The following is a 12,893-nucleotide window of genomic DNA, read 5'->3' as shown; positions in this document are numbered from 1 at the left end:
TCTTCCCTCAAGCATGCTGTGCAACCCCATTAACTCCAGCAGGCGTGAGCAAAAACAGAATTACATTCAGCTGATTACCCTATATTGCATTAAACTGGCTGTGTACCACTGGCTTCTATAGGATGGAATTAGAACTGCTCAAGTGCATACTCTGTACTGCTAACAGCGAGAGGAGATTCTTCTTTAGTCTAAGTGGCAGGAGCCAGGAGGATCTGAGATATAGCTCTGCTGCAATTGTAAAGTGCCAAATGGCCTCGATTTGCAGCATCAACCAGCAGTCAACTATAAAGTCCTATCTAGCTGACAGATTTGTCGTAATACAAGACTGGAGATGTGGACCTTAATGTGGATTTTCATACTGCTGCTCTGAGAGACAAAAAAGGTAAGACAGAATTTTCCCACAGCTTTTCTTTTTAGGACCCTCCATCTCAGACAGTTTTCACAGTGGGTATTCCCCATTTCTATGGCAACTGGAGGCAAACCAGATCATTGCAAGATTCCAAAGCTGAAAAATACTAGCTATATAAAAGTTTAAAGGTGTTCAACTCAAACCATTCACAGAATAGCACTGACATGAAATTTAGGGATTTCCTGGAGGAACTCCCTCTTTCCTTTCAAACTCTTAACAGGAGACCAATAGCCAGGAAAAACAACCTTGAACATAATGCAGTCCTCCCAAGGGAGGGTCAGACTGTCTGACACGGAGGATCCCAGAATGAAAATTCACAAATGAGAGAGAATTTTCTCTTTCTCAGTCCCCTCCATATTACACAATCTTCACAATGGGATGTAAAAGCAGTAAATTATCCTAAGGGAGGGAGAATTAAATTTACCCATGTAGAACTGAAAAGGAACGTAAGGGTTACTGGGGCACCATGTTTCGTAATACCCTTCTACCAAATGCTGCTTCAGCAGAGGTGAGTATGTCAACTCTATAGTGTTGGAGAAAGTGTGGATGGATAATCATGTAATAGCCTTACAAACCTCCTCATAACATATATGTAATCTCTTCACCCCACAAAATCGCTGCTGCTTTCACAGAGTGCATAGTCATGAGAAGAGTTGTACCTGAGGCTTTGACTACCTCTGCTATATACACCTTTATTCCTCTGTAGGCTCTGTTCACATCTAACTTATACATCTCTACTCCCTGAGGATATTTGGATTGAATCAGAAGGGCAACACTATCACTTCCTGTTATATGATGAAGATTGTGGTGACCTTGGGGATAGACAGCTGGTTAGTTCACAGAACTACCCTGTTTGATAGAACACATAAGAGAGGTTTCTCTGAGAGTAAAGCAAACCTGGGAAAATCCTTGGACAAGGAGGTGGCGTGTATACAAGCAAGATACTTTCAATGAAAAGAGGAAGAAACCTACCGACTGTGAAAATGAATGATGGTTTTATTAGGATACTTAACCCACGCAGCAAGACCGAATCTGCATATTGCCAAAGGACTGATAAGTGTGGCAATCCCAGGGATCTGTTGTGTGACAGTGATGAGAGACTTTCATGGGTTTCCTACAATGCAGTATGCCTGCAGTTGCAGACTTGTCTTTCCAAAGGGTGCTGGGTTTGAGCTCCATGGTCAGGCCATCTTGTAAAAGCACTATAATGTCTTTTACTTCATCTGTTGCTCTGATATGTGTCCCCTGTAACAGCAACATCTAAAATTCTGGTAATACATCATTTGTCAATTTCCTCTGAGATAGAAGATGTTTATCTTCTTCATAGCGACTGTAGTTCCTTCCTCTAAGCTTCCCACCTGAGGGGTCAGGATAGGTTCAGGATAGGTCCCTACTGAGGGTGTATGTGTTGTAGAAGTTTGAGAGGAGATTCCAGTTACGTCTAAATCAGGTCTGAGAACCAAGATCTGAAGGATAATGAGAAAGTGATTATAATCTCTCTTGCCTTCACAATCTTCTTCACCATCTTTACTGTCAGTGGAAGAGGGAGGAAAGGCATAAAGGAAGCCTTTTAACCTACTTCTGAGAAAAGGAGACCACAGCCTCTGCTTTCAGGTGTGTCTTCCTCATGTAATACCTCTTGGTTTTCCAACTGGACTTGCATGCACATAAATTCACCAATAAGCTTCCAATCTGGCTGGTGAGGCACCAAAAGACTAGCATATCTAGACTGTGTTCCCTTGGTTCTAGGTAAGTCTTGCTGAGCCAGCTGACCCTGATCTTCCTGATCATATCTTCGGTAGCTCCCCAGGAGGTTTATTTTCATATTATCTGAAGTTTTGGAAAGACAGTGCTATAACGATCGATTTCAACACTTCCACTTGGATGTATTGATCTCTTTATGGACTTCATAAGAGCACTGAGATCTAGCAGTTTTTAGCAGTTCTAAGGAGCCATCGAAGAAACAGATATTTAGATAAAAATCCTATAAAAATCCTTTGAAAACTTTGCTCCAGAGGGAGACCTGGAGTCTGCCATATGTGCCACTTGAGGCAGCGCATCCTGGAAAGTTCTTCCTGCGGGGCGGTCTTAAACCCAGGCTCAGAGCAAAGTTCTGGTCTGCCTTCAGTTGCCATGGAGACAGGGAACACCCGTGAAGACTCTCTGACATGGAAGGACTGCCAATGACATAGTTTTCTTTTACAGGTGGAGAATCAGGGAGAAAGCAATATTGCAATGCCAGACAAGCAACACAGACAGCATTCTGTGCAGTAGGTTCTCTACCAATAGGCTCCATGGGCCAGATTTTGTGTGTGCTCTGTTTGAGGAACACAGCCTCCCTGTTCTCATTGTTTTAAATCATTATGATCATGATTTAAACAATTTAATCTATTATTACTTCTTACCACATGGTAAGTGACTTACTACACATAACAAAACAATTAAGTTCCACAGGGAATTGCTTGCTGTTGGAAGCTTAACTGATACGTTGTTCTTGTAATCTGAATATTGCAAATTAGTTGACATGTACTTAATTATGAATATGGCACAATTTGCTGAATAGAAAGGGTAAGAAGAATAGGTAGCGCATAAACTGGAAACTCCCCATTCTCCCTCCACTATTTCAAGTGTCCTGTGATACTGTTAGCTCACTCTCTATCTCCAAATGTCACCTCAGTGTAACACATTCAGGATAATGGGGACAGCCACTAGGTAAAACTGCATGTGCTGGCACTACTGAGTCTAGAACCCTGTTTCTTCTCTCTCTCTCTCTCTCTCACACTCACACACACACACACACCTCTACCACTGCAACTGAAGGAGAATACCTACTAGTAACTAGTTTCTGAACCTCGTTGGGTCAGCTATTAGGGGACATTATCATACACACATTCACACCATTACACTATCATTCACTTAAGAACATAAGAACATACATACTGGCTACGACCAATGACCCATCTAGTTCAGTATACTGTCTTCTGACATTGGACAGTGCCAGATACTTCAGGAGGAATGAACAGAATAGGACAAGTTCAAGTGATCCATCTCTGTCATCCTGTTCCAGCATCTGGATGTTGGAGATTAAGGGGCACCTGGAGCATGGGGTTGCATCCCTGACCATCTTGGCTAACAGCCATTTATGGACCTATCCTCCAGGAACGTATCTAATTATTTTTTTAACCCAGTTATATTTTTGGACTTTACAACATCCCCTGGCAACAAGTTTCAAAGGTTGACTGTGCGCTGTGAAGAAAGTACTTCCTTATGTTTGTTTTAAACCCGCTGACTGTTAATTTCATTAGGTGACCCCTAGTTCTTGTGTTATGTGAAGAGGTAAATAACACTTCCCTATTCACTTTCTACACACCACTCATTATTTTATAGACCTCTATCATATCCCCCACTTTTTCATCTCTTTTCAACAGTCCCAGTCTTCTTAATCTCTCCTTGTATGGAAGCTGTTCCATACACCTAATCATTTTTGTTGCCCTGCTCTGTATCTTTTCCAATTCTAATATAACTTTTTTGAGATGGGGTGATCAAAATTGCTCACAGTATTCAAGGTTGTGGGCATACCATACATTTATATAGTGGCATTATATTTTCTGTTCTGTTATCTATCCCTTTCCTAATTGCTCCTAACATTGATAGCTTTTTTGACGATCACTGCACACTGAGCAGATGTTTTCAGAGAACTAGCTACAATGACTCCAAGATCTCTTTCTTGAGCGATATCACCTAATTTAAACTTCATCATTGTGTATGTACAGTTGGGATTATTTTTTTCCAATGTGCATTACTCGGCACTTGTCGACGCTGAATTTCATCTGCCATTTTGCTGTCTGGTCACCCAGTTTTGCGAAATCCCTTGGTAACTCTTCACAGTAAGTTTTGGATTTAAGTATCTTGAGCATTTTGTATCACATGCAAATTTTGCCACATCACTGTTTACTCTCTTTTCCAGATCGTTTATGAATAAAGGAGAACCTCAGAGTTATTAATATCAGAATTACGAACTGAACAGTCAACGACACATCTCATTTGCAATTGGAAGTATGCAATTAGGCAGCAGCAGAGACCCCCCCCCCCCAAAAAAAAAGCAAATACATTACAATACTGTGTTAACCATAAACTAATAAAAATAAAGGGAAAGCAGCATTTTTATTCTGCATAGTAAAGTTTCAATGCTATATTAAATAAATGTTCAGTTGTAAACTTTTGAAAGAACAACCATAACATTTTGTTCAGAGTTATGAATATTTCAGTGTTATGAATAACTTCCATTCCTGACGTATTCGTAACTCTGAGGTTCTACTGTATGTTGAACAACACAATTCCCTGTATAGTTCTTTGGAGGACCCCACTATTTAGCTCTCTCCACTGTGAAAACTTACCATTTATTCCTACCTTTTATTTCCTGTCTTTTAACCAGTTACTGATCCATGAGAGGATCTTCCTTCTTATCCCATGACTGCTTACTTTACTTAAGAGCCTTTGGTGACGGACCTTGTCAAAAACTTTCTGAAAGTCCAAGTCAACCACCCTTATCCACATCTTTGTTGACCCCCTCAAAGATGTTCTGTCACAAAAGCCATCTTGACTTTTCCCCAAAATATCATGTTTATCTTTGTGTCTGACCATTCTGTTCTTTACTATAGCTGCAACCAGATTGTCTGGTCCAGATGTTAGGCTTCCTGGCCTGTAAATGACAGAATCTCTTTTGACAGAGGCTTTTTTAAAAATTGGCATTACATTAACTATCTGCTAGTCATCTGGTACAAAAGCTGATTTAAGTGATAGGTTACATACCACAGTTAGTAGTTCTGCACTTTCATATTTGACTTCCTTCAGTACTCGGGTGTATACCATCTTGTCTTGGGGACTTATTACTGTTTAATTTATCAGTTTTGTTCCAAAAGGATCTGGATTTTGGATTGTAAACTTTTTGGCAGAAGGTTTGTTTCTGATTATATATAGTTCGAGATCAGGCTGCCATTGTGCTGATATATTTACAATCCAAAATCCCAATCCTGCAAAGAGTTATGTACATCCTTAGCTTTATGCATTCCGAGTAGTCCCTTGAAATCAAAGGGATTATTCACAGTGCGTAAAGTTAAGCACATGCATAAATCTTTGCAGGATGGAGTCTTTCATGGACAAGACAGAAAAAGGAAGAAGATAGGATGCATTATTACCCCCTATTTTACAGACAATGAATGAAGGCAAAACAAAAATGTTAAATGTATGCATTCTATTGCTGCTCACACAGGAAAGAATACTTTCAAATTTCAGGTGGACCCATGCTCTGTTCTTCTATGAAGATTTAGAAGTTCCAATGTGTATTCCTAATTATTCCTACTCCTCTCTCTGCATTTTCAGTAATGAGTATTCCCCCGCTTCCTCCCCCTTAGTTCTATGGTCACAAGGCCTGTAAAGTATCCTTGTTTAACACTGAAATGTGAATGGATAAACTAGGAAGTGTAAAATACAAGTAGCTAAAAGGTAATTAAAGCGAACTAGGGAATACTTAACATAGCACTGCAACGTATACAGTACATCCCTTCACATCTGATGAAAGGCAGAAGATGCAATTTAGTGCAACCGACTGACAAGTACAGCTGTTGTGAGGGCCTGTTATGCCGGTATTATCCAAATGATATACAGTAAAGGAAGAATGGGGACATACCCTATGCAGACTTACTTTTTGATACTTGCTGTCTCTCTGGTATAGTAACTGAAGAAGCACAATTTCATGAAAACAGATGCCAAACAATTTTTTTTTAAATCACAGCTGCCAAATGTGGGGGAAGCAGGGAAAGGATAGAATGGCTTTTAATCTCTTTCCAAGCTTCCTATCGGATGGAAAATATTCCTGGTTTTGAAATTAACAACTATTATTATTCCACGTCATTTGCACATACTTAGTTACATTTTACAGGGAACAAATGCATATAGGAGTGCAGGTGTGTTGCACACACAGTACATTCCCTGAAAGGTATGGCGAGGCCAATAGCAAATGTGGCACCCAGACATCAGGTATGCCCCTCATTTAAACCTTTTGGACTAAGTCCATCTCACAGAGAGGGGAACATTTCTACAGTTTTGACTGGACTTTCTTACCCCTGTGTGGATTGGCTGTTTGCTCCAACCCTCCCTCAGTCTCTTCAATTCAGCTTCACTGCACACTTATCCCTGCTACCCACTTCCCCCTTCTTTTCAAAATCCCTCTCCCTTCCCCCTTTCCCTCTTCTATTTAGCGTATCTCTTCCTATCTGACCCCCATCTCACCCCACTCCTCCAAAGCAGTAAAAAATAGTGACATTAACGTGATGTTTGCTGCCACCACACTGTTCACTCCACCTTGTGTGTTCTACCTCTTCTCCCACCCGCTGTCTGTCCTGTCTGTTTAGACTGTGAGCTCTCCAGAGCAGGGACTGTCTGCTAGCCTGTGTTTGTACAGTGCCTTGCACAATGCGGCCCCATTCTTGGTTGGTCCTTAGGCACTGCCGTAATAAACATGATTATTCATAATAATATTAGGTAAGTGCTTCCTTTGCAACCATAATCCTGCTCTACTCTAGAAGTTGAGCTTTTATGTAAATTCGCTGAGACTTGCCTCCTCCCCAGAAATAGTGCTTGAGCAACTTCCACTAAAGTCAATGGGAGTCTTGCTAGTGACTTTAATGGGAGTTGGGAGGCTCAGTCCTCAGACAGGAGTCAGAACTCCTATTTTTCCTAAATACAAAATTAAATAAGAAACTACGGATTTGACCTGTGTAGACTGCCTACAGTAGGTCATCTACCCAAGTTTTGCCCACAGTAATCCTGAGACCTTGGGTGCCACTCAAATCCACGGTGATGAGCTTAGTAGAAAATCCCAGACAACTAAGACATGGGCATGCTGTTTCTCACAGCAGCATCCAAAACTGTGCCCTGCTGCCGAACATTATATTATTAATCACCTGCAAAACGAAAGATGCAGTTGACAAACATCCAAAAAAGGAATTAAAATATTTATCTTTTGAACAGGCTGGCTGAGTAAACAAGATTGTAATGAGGTATCAGTTGTGTTTGATTATCATGGGGAAGACTGAAGCAGATATAAATGTTTAGAAAAGTCCTCTGTCCTTTGGATAGATCTGGTGCGTGTATGTGTTGTGTGCATGTGTGTGTGTGCATGAGTGTGTGTCCATCCATCCATCCCATGTATGACAGGAGCAGAGATTCTGACCCCCTGTGGGGCCTGAAGGTAGCAGGTGACCCATAAAAGGCTACTTTTAGCTAAGGCAATAGAAGTGGTATTTCTTGAAAGCGGGCCACAGCAAAATGGGGGAAATCAGTACACTTTACCAGGGCCCATCCAGAGGGCCACTAGACCATCACCATGAGAAAAAAAATTCAGGCTATGGATGTTTTAGTTTGAGATTCTGAACAGTTAGCTGGTCCTCTAGGATGCATAGAAGGGTTGAGACGAGATTCCAGGGACAAGGAACAGTACCTCCAGGGTCCCTAGAGGGTATTTGTCTCAGATGTATCATTAATATATGTGCCATGCTCCTATGTCTGGCTACAAATACAAATCAGGCAGCCACAAACATCAGGAGCTTAAAGAAAGGGAAAGGAAAGATGCTAGAGGATGCCAGTCAATCCACCAGTTTTTCCAGACAGGCAAGGCCTCTCAATAGTCTAGGTCAAACAATGCAAAAACTGGGGAACTGTAAAACAGTAAGGTGAAGGTGATTTCAATATAGACACTGTGGACGCTGATGAAGAAAAGCAGACAAATGAATCATGTGATTCCAATCTAATGACCTCCAAAAGTAGTTGCGTACTATTACCACCAGCAGACTCAGAGGAAGGCTTGAAAGAAGCAGAAGAGAGTAGTGCTACAATACTTACAGATTCATGTTTTTAAAAGGATCCAGGAGTGTGGCCGACACACGTTACAGATCCTGTTTATGAAAAAAATGGTCCTATCTGGTGTAATGAATTCCAGAGAAACACGGAAGCTAGCGAAGTTAATGCCAAAAGATGTTGATGGCCGTAGTTTGCCTGTATTTCTTCTCAAATGTAAAACTTCCAGCAACAGAGAACATGGCTTGCTCAGAGGGCTACCTACCAAGCACAGTACTGCTTTCCATGTCAGCAATTTTCTGAAGGGGAAGACAAACAAACAATGCGGTATACTGGCAAAAAGTGAAGGATATTTGCCAACCGTGCAAAAATGGCACAAACTATATAATAAACTTCCTGAACATGAAAAGAGCACAGAACATAAAACCTGCTGTTGCTGGTGGAAGGAATTAGAGCAGTCGCTGTCAGGTAGAGTAAACAGTGAGATTCAAAAACAAGCATTAACAGAAGCTTCAAGATGGAGAGCAATACTGGAAAGAATGTTGGATATTATCTGACATCTCATTTCAAGAGGTTTAGCATTCCAAGGAGATAATAATCTGACTGTGATCCACACAACAGTAATCTTCTTAGAACTCTTGAGTTACTAGCTCATTATAACAGCATAACTCATGACCATTTGGCTGAAGTCAAACAGAAGCAGACACAGAGGATAAAACAACCCAAGGGCAGGTACATTACCTCTTACGGGAGACTCAGAACAAGTGGACTGAATTATGCGGTAAAAGCATGCAGGAGGCCATTCTTTCAGAGAGAGAGAGAGAAAGCCATCTATTATTCCATCATATGGAATGCTAGTCTTGATGCCTCTCACCATGAACAAAATGTGTTATATTCAAGTTTGTACTTCAGGACCAAGGCAGTGGTGCATTTAATATTCAAGAAAGATCTCTTGAGTTCATCAACTTTGATAAAAAAAGTAGAAAAACAGATAGGCAGCTGAAATGCTAAGTGCCAACATTAAGCACCATACCATTCCACTTGATGATTATAGAGGTCCAGGATTTGATAATGGTTCTAATAAGTCAGGAAAATTAAAACCCATTCAGGCTTGCACTGTCAAAAAATAAACTTGCGGTGTATTCTCCTTGCCCTTCTTATTCACTTAATCTTGTAGGAGTTAATGCTGCAGTTTCACATTCTGAAACAGTAACACTTTTTGGTTGTGTGCAGTGACTTTTCATGTTTTTAGTGCCTGTCCCGTGAGGTGGAATATTGTAACCAATAAGATACACTATTCACTCTATGTTCAGTCAGACACAGGTTGGAGTGCACATGCTGAAGCTGTCTGTTCAATAACAAAGTATATTCCAGGTATTCTGGCAGCACTGGAATGGGCTCTTGAATTAAATTTGACACACAAAACTTGATCAGAAAGTGTTAGTACAAAAACAGTACTTCACCTCATTTTCATACCCTTTATCTAGCTTTTGGTATAAAGTTCCTTCAAGTATTGATGAGAGAAACAAGATTCTACAACCCCGAGGAATCTCTCTTGGTTCAGGGTCAACTCTGATTGATGATATTATGAAGAATTAAAGCAATTCTGAGATCAGTGGCTCAAAATTCTATTAGAAGCATGCCTTGTGGTGATAGCTATGCAAATTTTACCACAATTACTGCAGAAGAGAGGTAAAAAATTGAAAATAGTTCATCATGAGACACCTGAGGAATCATGCTCTATCACCTCTGAAGATGAAACAAAGTCTTCATGCAGAAGGAATGTGTTCTGTGCAACTTTAGACAATGTTACCTGTGAGTTGGAGCACTGATTCAAAGCAACCAGTTGCATTTGTTTTACATTCAGTTCAAAATATGTCACACTCCAGCTGGAGGAACTGGAACAAACATCCACATGTCTAGTTCTCAAATATCCTGTGGATCTTTTGGAGAACTTTCCACATGAAATGTTGCAGCTGAAAAAAAAACACAAAAAACTTCAGGTCTACTTTTGGAAAAGAACTTGAACTGCCACCACTTATCTTACTGAGTGAGATTTAAAACAGAAAACTACAACTAGTTTTCATTGAAGTGTGCACAACCCTACCCATTTTTTGCACATTGCCAGTAACTATGGAAGAAGCAGAAACAAGTTTCAGCAAGCTGGCACTCATCAAAACCTGCAGACAATCTACTATGATACAAGAACATTTAGTCATCTTCCTGTTTTCTCTAACGGGTGTGAATTCATAAGAAAAATTACTTTAGTAAGGTCCTTTTGATTTTACAATGAAAAAGGCCAAAAAAGGTAAAGCTGTAAAGTGACACGGTCTAGCTATGCCATTTCCAAAATAACTTTCAGTAACTGTGTGGGATGGGTTGAGGAGACCTCACCTAAAACAAGGCATAATAGAGTCTTCCCAGAAACTAGGACCATGTTTGTGAAGGGTTCCACTGCACATGGTTCTGATCAGGTACGTGGAAAAGACAAGCTGGAGTGCAGACAAGAAACACAGAGACAGGTTTATTGGTCTAGTGCTGGCTAAAAAGGCTTGGGCTATAAACAAAGAGGCTATCCCATGCATTTGGTACCCTCCGAGTTCCAAGAAGCAGAACTTTGTACATTACTTGTAAATAAATAAGACTGCATAAAAGAAAATACCAGGCTCCATCAACAATTACTATTTTCAACAGAAATAACATACAAGGCCCCGAATTTTGACTAACTGCTGTGGTTGAAAAGGGGTAACCCACTATATACGAGGCACTGTGTATAGCTACATCTTTTCTTTGTATTTTTCTGGTATTAATATACCTTAGACATACCCTATTTTGATCAAGATGTTGCCCTTGGCTTCCTTGAATACTATATGGCCTACAATAGTTTCTCAGTTAGGATCTCTGTCTACTGAAATGAAACGACCAATGACTTGAAAGGCAGATATTTGGAAATTATTGGTCAGAATATTTAGTTTCAAGCAAGGGTTCTCAATCTTCTCTCCCTCTCCCCCACTACATACCGAACATTATCCATTTTCTCATTCCACAACACCAAACAACCTACTTTTCCCCCTGTAATCCTCATATCCCAGAATCCAGTGTGTTATTTAACCCAAAACCAACCAAACAAACCCACATTCTGCAAATAACAACAATTTGATACCTTTTAAGTTCATTGTGCCAGGTTTGGCCACAGTTGCTCTTTACATTTAAGGGCATGTACTTTTGATAATTTCACATTAAAAAAACTGTAAAAATGAATACATTGTCATTGAAAATGGCATAAATTGCTCATTCTCAAAGATACTATAAACCTAATTACTGCATCTGTTTACATTTGGAATGGGTTTCTTCTGATCCTACTAATGGTAAGAAAAATAGAATTTTTTTCTCCAATGAAAATTTACATTCTGTAGAAAATGTCATTCCCCCATTCCTCACAGAAACAGCTTTATGCCCTAACATGAGAGGTAACCCCTGGTTTAGAGGAAATGGTTCCTCACAGAAGGGCATCCTCTTCTGTTATCATTTTAAAGAAAACTATATTTTACTGTTTGGAATCTTGGAATGAGAGAAAATTTAAGAGCTAATGTCCTGATTCAGCAAGGTGAGTAACTCCATTGACTTCATTAGGACTGAACTGGGGTTTAAAGTCTGATCTCAGATGCACACATGTGGCTCCCACTGACTTCAGTAGGATCTGTATTTGCACATCAAAGGAAAGAATCTGTACTTAAAAAGAAAAGGAGTACTGGTGGCACCTTAGAGACTAACAAATTTATTTGAGCATAAGCTTTCATGTGCTGCAGCTCACTTCATCGGTTGCATGCAGTGGAAAATACAGTGGGGAGATTTTATATACACAGAGAACATGAAACAATGGGTGTTACCATACACACTGTAACAAGAGTGATCAGGTAAGGTGAGCTATTACCAGCAGGAGAGCGGGGGGGAGGGGACCTTTTGTAGTGATAATCAAGGTGGGCCATTTCCAAGAATGCGTGAGGAACAGTGGGGGGACGGGGGGGGAGGAAATAAACATGGGGAAATAGTTTTACTTTGTGTAATGACCCATCCACTCCCAGTCTTTATTCAAGCCTAAGTTAATTGTATACAGTTTGCAAATTAATTCCAATTCAGCAGTCTCTCGCTGGAGTCTGTTTTTGAAGATTTGTTGTTGAAGAATTGCCACTTTTAGGTCTGTAATCGAGTGACCAGAGAGATTGAAGTGTTCTCCAACTGGTTTTTGAATATTAAAATTCTTGACGTCTGATTTGTGTCCATTTATTCTTCTACGTAGAGACTGTCCAGTTTGACCAATGTACATGGCAGAGGGGCATTGCTGGCACATATCACATTGGTGGATGTGCAGGTGAACGAGCCTCTGATAGTGTGGCTGATGTGATTAGGCCCTGTGATGGTGTCCCCTGAATAGATATGTGGGCACAGTTGGCAACGGGCTTTGTTGCAAGGATAGGTTCCTGGGTTAGTGGTTTTGTTGTGTGGTGTGTGGTTGCTGGTGAGTATTTGCTTCAGGTTGGGGGGCTGTCTGTAAGCAAGGACTGGCCTGTCTCCCAAGATCTGTGAGAGTGATGGGTCATCCTTCAGGATAGGTTGTAGATCCTTG

General features: G+C 40.5%; 2 protein-coding genes across 9 annotated transcripts in view; one reads left to right on the top strand and one right to left on the bottom strand.

The window, feature by feature from the left end:
• CMSS1 (cms1 ribosomal small subunit homolog) overlaps positions 1-12,893 on the bottom strand; it is a 368,267-nt gene that overhangs the window by 116,513 nt on the left and 238,861 nt on the right. The window contains exon 1 of one of the 5 annotated variants that reach the window (XM_075118595.1): positions 10,080-10,190. The exons of the other annotated variants lie outside the window; for them this stretch is intronic. The gene's annotated coding sequence lies outside the window, so the exon portion shown is untranslated. Of the gene's footprint in view, positions 1-10,079; positions 10,191-12,893 lie in introns of those variants that run through there. 5 annotated transcript variants of the gene reach the window in all.
• The window catches only part of FILIP1L (filamin A interacting protein 1 like), a 296,199-nt gene that overhangs the window by 56,458 nt on the left and 226,848 nt on the right, over positions 1-12,893 (top strand). The gene's annotated exons all lie outside the window — the stretch shown is intronic.

Source organism: Caretta caretta, chromosome 1, assembly GCF_965140235.1.
Source record: "Caretta caretta isolate rCarCar2 chromosome 1, rCarCar1.hap1, whole genome shotgun sequence".
NCBI lineage: Eukaryota > Metazoa > Chordata > Testudines > Cheloniidae > Caretta > Caretta caretta.
The sequence above is the reverse complement of the archived record's forward strand: the minus strand, read 5'-3'. Positions and strand labels throughout refer to the sequence as shown.